Genomic DNA, 12,262 nt, shown 5'->3' on the forward strand with positions numbered 1-12,262 from the left:
CAGACTCATCAAGAAAAAGAGGGAGAGGACTCAAATCAATAAAATTAGAAATGAAAAAGAAGTTACAACAGACACCACAGAAATACAAAACATCCTAAGAGACTACTACAAGCAACTCTATGCCAATAAAATGGACAACCTGGAAGAAATGGACAAATTCTTAGAAAGGTATAACCTTCCAAGACTGAACCAGGATGAAATAGAAAATATGAAGAGACCAATCACAAGTAATGAAACTGAAAATGTGGTTAAAAATCTTCCAACAAACAAAAGTCCAGGACCAGATGGCTTCACAGGTGAATTCTATCAAACATTTAGAGAAGAACTAACACCCATCCTTCTCAAACTCTTCCAAAAAATTGCAAGAGGAAGGAACACTCCTAAACTCATTCTATGAGGTCACCATCACCCTGATACCAAAACCAAAAAAAGATACTACAAAAAAAGAAAATTACAGAACAATATCACTGATGAATATAGATGCAAAAATCCTCAACAAAATACTAGCAAACAGAATTCAACAACACATTGAAAGGATCATAAACCATGATCAAGTGGGATTTATCCCAGGGATGCAAGGATTCTTCAATATATGCAAATCAATCAATGTGATACACCATATTAACAAATTGAAGAATAAAAACCATATGATCACCTCAATAGATGCAGAAAAAGCTTTTGACAAAATTCAACACTCATTTATGATAAAAACTCTCCAGAAAGTGGGCATAGAGGGAACCTACCTCAACATAATAAAGGCCATATATGACAAACCTACAGCAAATGTCATTCTCAATGGTGATAAGCTGAAAGCATTTCCTCTAAGATCAGGAATGAGACAAGGATGTCCACTCTCCCTGCTATTATTCAACATAGATTTGGAAGTCCTAGCCATGGCAATCAGAGAAGAAAAAGAAATAAAAGGAATACAAATTGGAAAAGAAGAAGTAAAACTGTCACTGTTTGCAGATGACATGATACTATACATAGAAAATCCTAAAGATGCCACCAGAAAACTACTAGAGCTAATCAATGAATTGGGTAAAGTTTCAGGATACAAAATTAATGCACAGAAATCTCTTGCATTTCTATACACTAATGATGAAAAATCTTAAAGAGAAATTAAGGAAACACTCCCATTTACCATTGCAACAAAAAGAATAAAATACTTAGGAATAAACCTACCTAGGGAGAAAAAAGACCTGTATGCAGAAAAGTATAAGACACTGATGAAAGAAATTAAAGATGGTACCAACAGATGGAGAGATATACCATGTTCTTAGATTGGAAGAATCAGTATTGTGAAAATGACTATACTACCCAAAGCAATCTATAGATTCAATGCAATCCCTATCAAATTACCAATGGCATTTTTTACAGAACTAGAACAAAAAATCTTAAAATTTGCATGGAGACACAAAAGACCCCGAATAGCCAAAGCAGTCTTGAGGAAAAAGAAGGGAGCTGGAGGAATCAGACTCTCTGACTTCAGACTATACTATAAAGCTACAGTAATCAAGACAATATAGTAATGGCACAAAAACAGAAACATAGATCAATGGAACAAGATAGAAAGCCCAGAGATAAACCCACGCACCTTTGGTCAACTAATCTATGACAAAGGAGGCAAGGACATACAATGGAGAAAAGACAGTCTCTTCAATAAGTGATACTGGGAAAAGTGGATAGCTACATGTAAAAGAATGAAATTAGAGCACTTCTTAACACCATACACAAAAATAAACTCAAGATAGATTAGAGACCTAAATGTAGGACCAGACACCATAAAACTCTTAAAGGAAAACATAAGAAGAACACTCTTTGACATAAATCACAGCAAGATCTTTTTTGATCCACGTCCTAGAGTAATGTAAATAAAAACAAAAATAAACTAATGGGACCTAATGAAACTTAAAAGCTCTTGTACAGCAAAGGAAACCATAAACAAGACAAAAAGACAACCCTCAGAATGTGGAAAATATTTGCAAATGAATCAACAGACAAAGGATTAATCTCCAAAATATATAAAGAGCTCATGCAGCTCAATATTAAAGAAACAAACAACCTAATCTAAAAATGGGCAGAAGACCTAAATAGACATTTCTCCAAAGAAGACATACAGATGACCAAGAAGCACATGAAAAGCTGCTCAACATCACTAATTATTAGAGAAATGCAAATCAAAACTACAATGAGGTATCACCTCACACCAGTTAGAATGGGCATCATCAGAAAAATCTACAAACAACAAATGCTGGAGAGGATGTGAAGAAAAGGGAACCCTCTTGCACTGTTGGTGGGAATGTAAATGGATACAGCCACTATAGAGAACAGTATGGAGGTTCCTTAAAAAACTAAAAATAGAATTACCATACGACCCAGCAATCCCACTACTGGGCATATACCCAGAGAAAACCATAATTCAAAAAGACACATGCACCCCAATGTTCATTGCAGCACTATTTACAATAGCCAGATCATGGAAGCAACTTAAATGCCCATCGACAGACGAATGGATAAGGAAGAAGTGGTACATATATACAATGGAATATTACTCAGCCATAAAAAGGAACGTAATTAGGTCATTTGTTGAGACGTGAATGGTTCTAGAGACTGTCATACATAGTGAAGTAAGTCAGAAAGAGAAAAAGAAATATCGTATATTAACACAGATATGTGGAACCTAGAAAAATGGTACAGATGAACTGGGTTGCAGGGCAGAAATTGAGACACAGATGTAGAGAACAAATATATGGACACCAAGGGGGGGAAAGCCGCGGGGGGGTGGTGGGGGGGTGGTGGGATGAATTGGGAGATTGGGATTGATATATATATACTAATGTGTATAAAATGGATAAGTAATAAGAACCTGCTGTATAAAAAAATAAATTTAATTTAATTTAAAAAAAAAGAAAAAAATATCAATTACATAAAAATTCATAAAAATACTCCCTTAATTGGTTTACCTCTGGGTGTTGCCGGGATACCAAGTCACTATTCTAAAAGTCAGCAAATAAAAGTAAGACATAAAGTTAATCAACCTTTTAACTACCGGTTTACAGGAATGATAAAGAATAAGCATTACATTAAACCACAAAGATGCAATTGGTCCAATTCATAAAATGGGGAACTCTTTAAGGTGAATTATCTGACTTCTTCAACAAATACTTAGCAGTAAGAGAAGAGCCTTAAAAGGTACATATCAACCTCATGTAATGTGTGCAGTGTATGGACTCTGGTATTTAGGAATTTAAGCATGAAAAGACTGTGCTGAGACTCTATTAGATACTTTTAAGGATTTATAATTCATTTTTATGTGTAATAATAAAATAATCCTAATATTTAAAAAAAGAAAAGAAAGACAATCTTTGTTAATTTTACACACTGAAAAAAAAGAAGGATGAAATATGATGCTTGGAATTTTCTTGATAATACCCCATATCTTGGTCCCAGTCACCAGAAGCAGAGCATGAGATAAGGATTTGTGTGCAAGAAACGCAGTATGGAAGTGCTGCTATGAGAAGCTGGTAGTGGATCTGGTCAGGGGAGCAGGACAGGGAGGGGAAGAAGTCACAAGGGTGTAATTTCAGGCAAATTCTCATGAACGGTAGCTTCAGCTCCAATTCTCAGGGGAACTCTGCAGTGTAAGTTACACTGCAGAGCTGCTTTGTCCTGAAGCAGGAGATCTGGCTTTCACACTTCCCATCCATCCATCATTGGCTAAGGATCACTCAGGAAGATGTAAACCCCTAGGTGCTCCTGAGCAAAGGAGCTCCACAGCCCAAGGACAGGCATTGGAAGAAGAATCCCACATGCAGGTCTTTGGAGGAAAATCACACTGAAGCCTGAAGAGGGGTACACAGTAATGGCAAAAGGATCTGAGAGCATCTGAGTGGAGCACCTACAGTACCTATATTAAGGATACTCCAGTAGAGAGAGGAGAGTGTGGGTAGTGATGGAGGAAGAGGCAAGATGTGCATAATATTGAGACATGTTGGGGCAAGATGCATATGCTGGAAAATCTCCATAAAAACCTAGAAAAGTAAGCAATCTGACTATCTCACCTGTTATATACACTGTATGACATAAGCAATTCTAATCTAAAAAAGATTCATTGGATCTGAAAGTTTGTTTCCCATTCAGTTGTTGAGAACTTGGAAAGGATTTACCTGTGGAAACAATGTCATATGGTGGTTAGTTCCCAGGATAACCCACAAAAGACACTTTTGCCCATAATCGGGAGGAACACCATATGCTCACAATGAAACATAGTAGAAAACACCACAGAGACGGCACAAGTAATTAAATCACACCATACTTCTGAGAAAGAAACTGCTTTTGCTTTGTCTTTGATGATCTAGGGAAAGCAACTGTTCTTAGAACTTTGTTTCAGTTTTTTCTCTGCCAAAGGGCCACTTTACAAATTAACCATCGGCTAAGACAGGGGTCCCCAACCTGGTACCTTATGGTAGGAGGCCTGTTAGGAGCCGGGGCTGCACAGCAGGAGGTGAGCGGCGGGCAAGCGACTGAAGCTTCCTCTGCTGCTCCCCATCGCTCCCCATCGCTCGCATTACCGCCTGGACCATCCCCCCTCCCCCCGTTCGTGGAAAAATAGTCTTCCACGAAACCGGTCCCTAGTGCCAAAAAGGTTGGGGACTTCTGGGCTAAGAGGTGGTTGGAGGTACATGTTGGGGAGGGGGGTTTGCTTGTTAATAACCAAGGGGTCGCTATTGCTGCTGCTGTCCCAGGCAGTGTCGCAACACTCAAAGCACAGATTTCCTAACACAAAGTGTTTTCACCGCCCCCACCCACTTTAATCAAGGTGAGAGTTTTGGTTAGAAGGTAAAGTAGGAGGAGAGACTCCCACAAAGTGAACCTGTTTCTTCCAACACACTGTAGTACCTGGGCACAGAAATTTGGTAAAATTATTTTTCACACAACCCAGTCTCTCATGAATTTGTCTTTGATCTGCCTTGCAACCTCCCTCCCAGATCTCCCCCCAAGGGTGAGCTGGCTCTGCCACCTGTTTCTGTGCCTCCAGTTCCATTGGCCTCCTTCTCAGGTGGGTTTTCTCTTTGTATCCTTATCACGAGGGAAGTTTCCATTGCCAAGGTGCACACCCAGTTCACTCCACCAAAAAACCGGTCCCACTTGGTCAGCTCCAAATGTACTTTTAGACAATTTACTTTTGGCAATTCAAGACTGCAAGACATTTTGCAAGTTTGCTGTCTGCTCTCTGTTCCACAAGTTCTCATTAACCAGGATGCTCTTTCGTGAATGCACTATGACTCGAATTATTACTATTAGCTATCTGTTAAAAAATTTTTACTTATTTATTTATTTTTGGCTGTGTTGGGTCTTCGTTTCTGTGCGAGGGCTTTCTCTAGTTGTGGCAAGCGGGGGCCACTCTTCATCGCGGTGCGCGGGCCTCTCACTATCGCGGCCTCTCTTGTTGCGGAGCACAGGCTCCAGACGCGCAGGCTCAGTAGTTGTGGCTCACAGGCCTAGTTGCTCCGTGGCATGTGGGATCTTCCCAGACCAGGGCTCGAACCCGTGTCCCCTGCATTGGCAGGCAGATTCTCAACCACTGAGCCACCAGGGAAGCTCGCTATTTGCTATCTTGGTGCCCTTTTTTACTCCAATAAATATTTCTCATCTGAGTGGTATGAAATACTCAATCATGCATACTATTTAATTCAAGGCTCATAATAACACTGAGCCTCCCTATATAGATGAGGTTCAGAATGATGGGGTACTTCCCCAAAGTCACAATGCTGGTAAAATGTAGAGCCAAGATATACACCAAGTCTATCTGACTCTACTCTCCACATTCTTTTCTATTCTACCACAAGAAGAGCTGGGGATATGTGGCCTGGTCCCTCCTTCCTTCTTCTGATTGTTTTCTAGATTTCCCTTGGAAAAGTTGTCACAGTTTTACCAAGAACCAGGGTAATTTTCTTTCCAGAAGAAGCATAACAGCCCTATGTTATGTATATATGCTATTGCTGTTCCTATTTTAAAGATAAGGACAGAAGCCAAGGAATTAAATTATTTAGTCAAAGTCACATAGCTAAGTAAGTGGCAGAATTGGCTTTAGAATATAAGTAGTATGACTATAGGGCCCTAAACGGTATGCAATCAGCCTCACAAGGACTGAGGGTTTAGCTCAATGGCAAGGCAACAGCATTCCCAGGTGGGCCCATCAGTAAGTCCAGACCACTACTAGTCCAGGCAATACTTTTGCGGAAGGTTGCGTTTTCCAGATAGTGGTGACGGTATTTCTCATCTGATGTGCTCTTCTTAAAATATGACCTGTAAAAAAAAAAAAAAAAAAAAATATGACCTGGACACTCCTCCTGTTGAGTGGTGGTGTGTGTCTCCTCACCTTTAGACCTGGGCAGATCTTTGCAACTGTCACCACTGTAGAGTCTGAAACCCCTGACACTATGTGACTTCCAAGGCTGAGTTATAAAAATACCAGCACTCTTGCCTTATTCTCTTAGAATGTTTGTCCTTGGAGCTCACCACTCTGCTGTAAGGAAGCCTTAAGGAGTCCATCGAGAGACCCATGTAGGAGAAACCAAGTTCCCTAGCCCATGGCCCTGGTTGAGCTCCCAGTCAATGGGCCAGCACCAAATCTTCAGCCATAGGTGGGCACCACCTTGAAAGTGGCTCTTCTGGCCTCCAGTTAAGCTGCCCCACCCAGCTGACATTACACAGAACAGAGGAGCTCTTCCTTCCCAGCTCTACTCAAAATGCAGATTTGTGAGCAAAATAAATGATTATTGTTGTTTTAAGACCTTAGTTTTGGGGCGGTTTATACTGCAGCAATAAGAAACTGTAACAGCTCCAAAAGCAATGTCCTCTCAGCATTATATTTGGTGCCTAGTAGTGGTGGTAGTGATGTTAGTAGGATTGAGAAAAAGAATTAACTTTTATATGTCAGGCACCTTACCAGGCACTGCCATGTACTTTACCTGGTCTGTTTCCTAAATTAATTCTGTGAAGAAAGTGCTCTTATTTTAAGTTTACAGGGAAGGGACCTGAAGGTCAGAGAGTCCCGTCCCTTACTCATTTGACACTCTTGGCATCAGCAGATATGCAGTGAACGTGGGATTTAAGTAAAGGCCTTTCTGAGTCCAAACACATGTCTTCTCACTAATATTTTATTTCTATGTTGAGTCCTGGTCCATTAAAAAATGGTGACTAGGGACTTCCCTGGTGGTCCAGTGGTTAAAACTCCAGGCTTCCAATGCAGGGGGCACGGGTTTGAACCCTGGTCTGGGAACTAAGCTCCCACATGCTGCACAGTGTGGCCAAAACATAAAATTAAATTAAAAAATGAATAAATTTTTTTTAAAAATTAAAAATGGTGACTAAATGTGGTAAACTAAAAAACCCCAGGACTGAAGAGGTTAATGAAAGACTGAAGCTTCCCTCAAGTCTAGGATAGTAGAGTGCACTGCTGACTGTGGAAATCATACAAAAGCTTGTGATTCCCAATTGGAAAGTAATAATAATAAGACCAATGATGATGTTGATGATAACTACCACTGATATAGTAAATATTTAAAAAATGTAAATAGTATTTTTAAAAAAGAGCCAGGAAAGCAAGAGTCAGGTTCTACTGTGTCAGGTGCTTCATGCACATGAGCTCATCAGCCATCCTAAGATGTAGGTATTTTTGAATCCCCATATAAGGCGAGGGCACTGAGATTCACACAGGCCACATAACTTTCTGAAGGCTGACAGTGAGTACCTCTGACTCTACAGCCCACCTCATTATACTGTCTGAAAGAGGGAGCTAAGGAAAACATACATACAACCCCAATGAAATGCATTCCATTGACTGACAGTGAGTGAACAAGGCGGGGAGCAAGGGCAGGATGGACAAACGTCCATCAGTAGCTAGATATCAGGCGGATACTAACTAGGAGCAGTGGATGATTATACTAGGGTATCCCAGAAGTCCATGAACAGCTACAGTGAGCTTACGAGCATACCTGTGACTTGAAGTTCCCACCAGCTGGGCCCTTTTCTACCCGGCATTTGGTGGTTGGTGCAGCCCCAGAGAACACGACTTAGCCCTCTGATGCTTGGAAATGCCAGTGCTTAAGGCCTCTATGCTGTTGGAAAAAGTGGCAGACATTAAAGGTGCAATTCTACCTATACAAACACTCCTTGCTTCTGCCGGCTCTTATTAAAATGTATGAGATAGTCCTCTATCAACCATGGGTCACTCTGATCTGTTCCAAAGGACACTTCAAAGGGACCAGCCAACCTTGAAGGACTACTCCACCCTCTCCCAAAGGAAAAGATGGACCAGTAACTGGACAGCCTTAAGCCCAGGCCCCTGTGACAAAGCATTGGCCCAACTTGTAATTTCCCCAAAGACAAATACTTCAGAAGAAAATTGAAGTCTAGGGGAGGGGAGGTTGTGAAGAATATTTCTTCTGACTTGTTGGTAAGAGACCATTTGTGGAGGAAAACATGTTTTAAAAATACGGTCACCTGTTCCCACTGTTTATTCCAGTTCTGAAGTAAAGGTTATCTGCTTGTTTTTTTTGTTTTTTGTTTTGAATTTTAGTGCCTTATTTATTTTTTTGCTTCCTGTCTTGTCAAGGATATTGAATTTAGATCAGAGGTTTTAATTCTTTTATTTTTTAATTTTATTTATTTATTTATTTATTTATTTATTTATTTATGGCTGTGTTGGGTTCTGCTTGTATTTTTTTTTTTTTACCATCTTTATTGGAGTATAATTGCTTTACAATGGTGTGTTAGTTTCTGCTTTATAACAAAGTGAATCAGTTATACATATACATATGTTCCCATATCTCTTCCGTCTTGCATCTCCCTCCCTCCCACCCTCCCTATCCCACCCCTCTAGGTGGTCACAAAGCACGAGCTGATCTCCCTGTGCTATGCGGCTGCTTCCCTCTAGCTATCTATTTTACATTTGGTAGTGCTGCTTGTATTTTTAAAAGGGAGGGGTCAGGGAACAAAACCCTCATTGCCATAAGAATAAGAATTCTCTTCCAATCAGAGGAGTATGAATTCAAGTGAAAAACTGGAATCAGGAGAAGGTGAACTATTCTGCAAGCACAATTATCTATTGTCCTGCAAAAATCTACAGCCAGACAGAAAAAATAAATGCTAAAGGATATGCAGAGTGTGGAATTGTGAATTTCTCCATACATTTTCACTTGCTTTTTCAGTAACAACTGGGAATCTTTGGCTGATATAGCTTAAAGATTAATTTCAATATTCATTTAAAATTAATATTTAAATTCCTTCACACTTGTTTCACTCATTCTATACAAATGATTGGGGATCTGGAAGGTACTTGAAAGCTTTGGAGAAGGTCTGTGGTTTTTGAAACCATAAGTGAGTGCCTTTGGATTCTTTATTTCTTTGAAACAGCTGATAAAAAGATGTTGAATTATGAGATTTGGAGTCAGACAAGTTTACAGTTGAATCCTGGCTTTACCACAAATGGTCTAAAGTAACCTCAGGCCCATTCTTTCACCTTTCTGGACAAAATGAGAACAGCAATTCCTACTTCACAAGGTTAAATAATATAGTGTATTTTGAAACTCAATAAGATGCCTGGCATAGAGTAGGAGACCACTGACTGGCAGTTCTTATGGCTGTTACAATCACACGCCATTTGGTTCAGTTGAATGGGCTTCTCACTTTTTCAATTCAATTCAAATCACATATTCGGGGACCAGGTCTCTTGAATTTGGATTACGTGGGATATCAGATAGGATTAAGTTTGATGGCATGTGACAGATAACCCAAATAATAGTAGTTTAAAACAAGGTAGAAGTTTATTTTTTCTCCTGTGTAAAATAAGTCTCAGGATATGCAGTGCAGAGCTGGTACTGGAGTCAAGGACCCAGCATCCTACATACAGCTTGAGGTTCTGTTCATATGGAAGGGCGGGAGCATAGGCATTGGAAGGTAGCTAGCAGTCTGTGCTGTGTGTAGATTCTCTATTGCATCTCCCTCCTCAGCCCCGATGATAAAGTTTCATGCTATATTGTCTTTCCCCATGGAAGGAAGGGGAGAAACACCTAAATTGGCCACAGTAAATAAAACACTTTTTTTTTTTCCACACACACACACACTGTATTTTATTTTTACAAGAGATAAATAGACTGACACTAAGCATTGTAAATGGATGACCACAACAAAAGCAACAATGATTGCAATTACCAAACACGAAACACACTCATACTATGTCATAATATTGACATTCAGTCCAGTAATCCTCCACTGTAACAGCTCCTTTACTTTGCAGTGAAAATTGATTTGTATATTTTTTGCCTCTGAGTCCTTGTGGGATTTTTTTTTTTTATTCAAACAGAAAGTCACAAAAATTATAATCATCCTCATCAATTCACTCAGTCCCATGTAACTAATTTATTTTTTCATCTTGATCTTTTGTTAGCGCTTCTTTGAGTTCATCAGTTTTCCATTAGAGTTCTGAAAATGCTTATTCATTCAGTTCAGCAGTATAGTCAGTTACCAGAAACCTGTACTTGTCAGGCTTTTCCATGAATTCTTTGAAGATGAAATGCTTTTATAGGAACATTTTTGCAAAAGCATCAGAGTACACCCAGAACTGTCTGTAAATGACAAAAGACTTAAAAATGACCACGGTTAAAGATTTGATGAAAGTTCATAACAATGCGGTTGACAAGGAATTTTAGCTATTTCTGAAATATACAGTTTAAAGTAATAACTAGAATTATGACTTATAACATTATACCAGAACATATAAGATTTTTAGAAATTTCATGTAATGTCTGAAACATTTATATTAACATATTTACATACAAATAACCCAAAGAAAGTTTAGTATTAGTTGTTTTTGTTTGCTTGTTTACTTGTTTTTTTATACTGTAGGTTCTTATTAGTCATCAATTTTATACACATCATTGTATACATGACAATCCCAATAGCCCAATTCAGCACACCACCATCCCCACCCCACCACGGTTTTCCCCCCTTGGTGTCCATACGTTTGATCTCTACATCTCTGTCTCAACTGATGCCCTGCAAACTGGTTCATCTGTAACATTTTTCTAGGTTCCACATACATGCGTTAATATACGATATTTGTTTTTCTCTTTCTGACTTACTTCACTCTGTATGACAGTCTCTAGATCCATCCACGTCTCAAAAAATGACTCAATTTTGTTCCTTTTTATGGCTGAGTAATATTCCATTGTATATATGTACCACTTCTTCTTTATCCATTCGTCTGTTGATGGGCATTTAGGTTGCTTCCATGACCTGGCTATTGTAAATAGTGCTTCAATGAACATTGGGGGGCATGTGTCTTTTTGAATTATGGTTTTCTCTGGGTATATGCCCAGTAGTGGGATTGCTGGGTCGTATGGTAATTCTATTTTTAGTTTTTTAAGGAACCTCCATACTGTTCTCCATAGTGGCTGTATCAATTTACATTCCCACCAACAGTGCAAGAGGATTCCCTTTTCTCCATGCTCTCTCTAGCATTTGTTGTTTGTAGATTTTCTGATGATGCCCATTCTAACTGGTGTGAGGTGGTGCCTCATTGTAGTTTTGATTTGTATTTCTCTAATAATTAGTGATGTTGAGCAGCTTTTCATGTGCTTCTTGGCCATCTGTATGTCTTCTTTGGAGAAATGTCTATTTAGGTCTTCTGCCCACTTTTGGATTGGGTTGTTTGTTTCTTTAGTATTGAGCTGTGTGAGCTCTTTATATATTTTGGAGATTAATTCTTTGTCCGTTGATTCATTTGCAAATATTTTCTCCCATTTTGAGGGTTGTCTTTTCATCTTGTTTATGGTTTCTTTGCTGTGCAAAAGCTTTTAAGTTTCATTAGGTCCCATTTGTTTATTTTTGTTTTTATTTCCATTACTCTAGGAGGTGGATCAAAAAAGATCTTACTGTGATTTATGTCATTGAGTGTTCTTCCTATGTTTTCCTCTAAAAGTTTTATAGTGTCCAGTCTTACATTTAGGTCTCAAATCCACTTTGAGTTTATTTTTGTGTATGGTGTTAGGGAGTGTTCTAATTTCATTCTTTTACATGTAGCTGTCCAGCTTTCCCAGCACCACTTATTGAAGAGACTGTCTTTTCTCCATTGTATATCTTTGCCTCCTTTGTCATAGATTAGTTGACCATAGGTGTGTGGGTTTATCTCTGGGCTTTCTATCTTGTTCCATTGATCTATGTTTCTGTTTTTGTGCCAGTACCATATTGTCTT

The 12,262-nt window shown here is 39.1% G+C and overlaps 1 protein-coding gene across 1 annotated transcript in view; it reads left to right on the top strand.

Annotated features, from left to right (window-relative positions):
• The window catches only part of LOC132360069 (partitioning defective 6 homolog beta-like), a 191,780-nt gene that overhangs the window by 82,182 nt on the left and 97,336 nt on the right, over positions 1-12,262 (top strand). The gene's annotated exons all lie outside the window — the stretch shown is intronic.

This window comes from Balaenoptera ricei, chromosome 2, assembly GCF_028023285.1.
Source record: "Balaenoptera ricei isolate mBalRic1 chromosome 2, mBalRic1.hap2, whole genome shotgun sequence".
NCBI classification, from domain to species: Eukaryota; Metazoa; Chordata; class Mammalia; order Artiodactyla; family Balaenopteridae; genus Balaenoptera; species Balaenoptera ricei.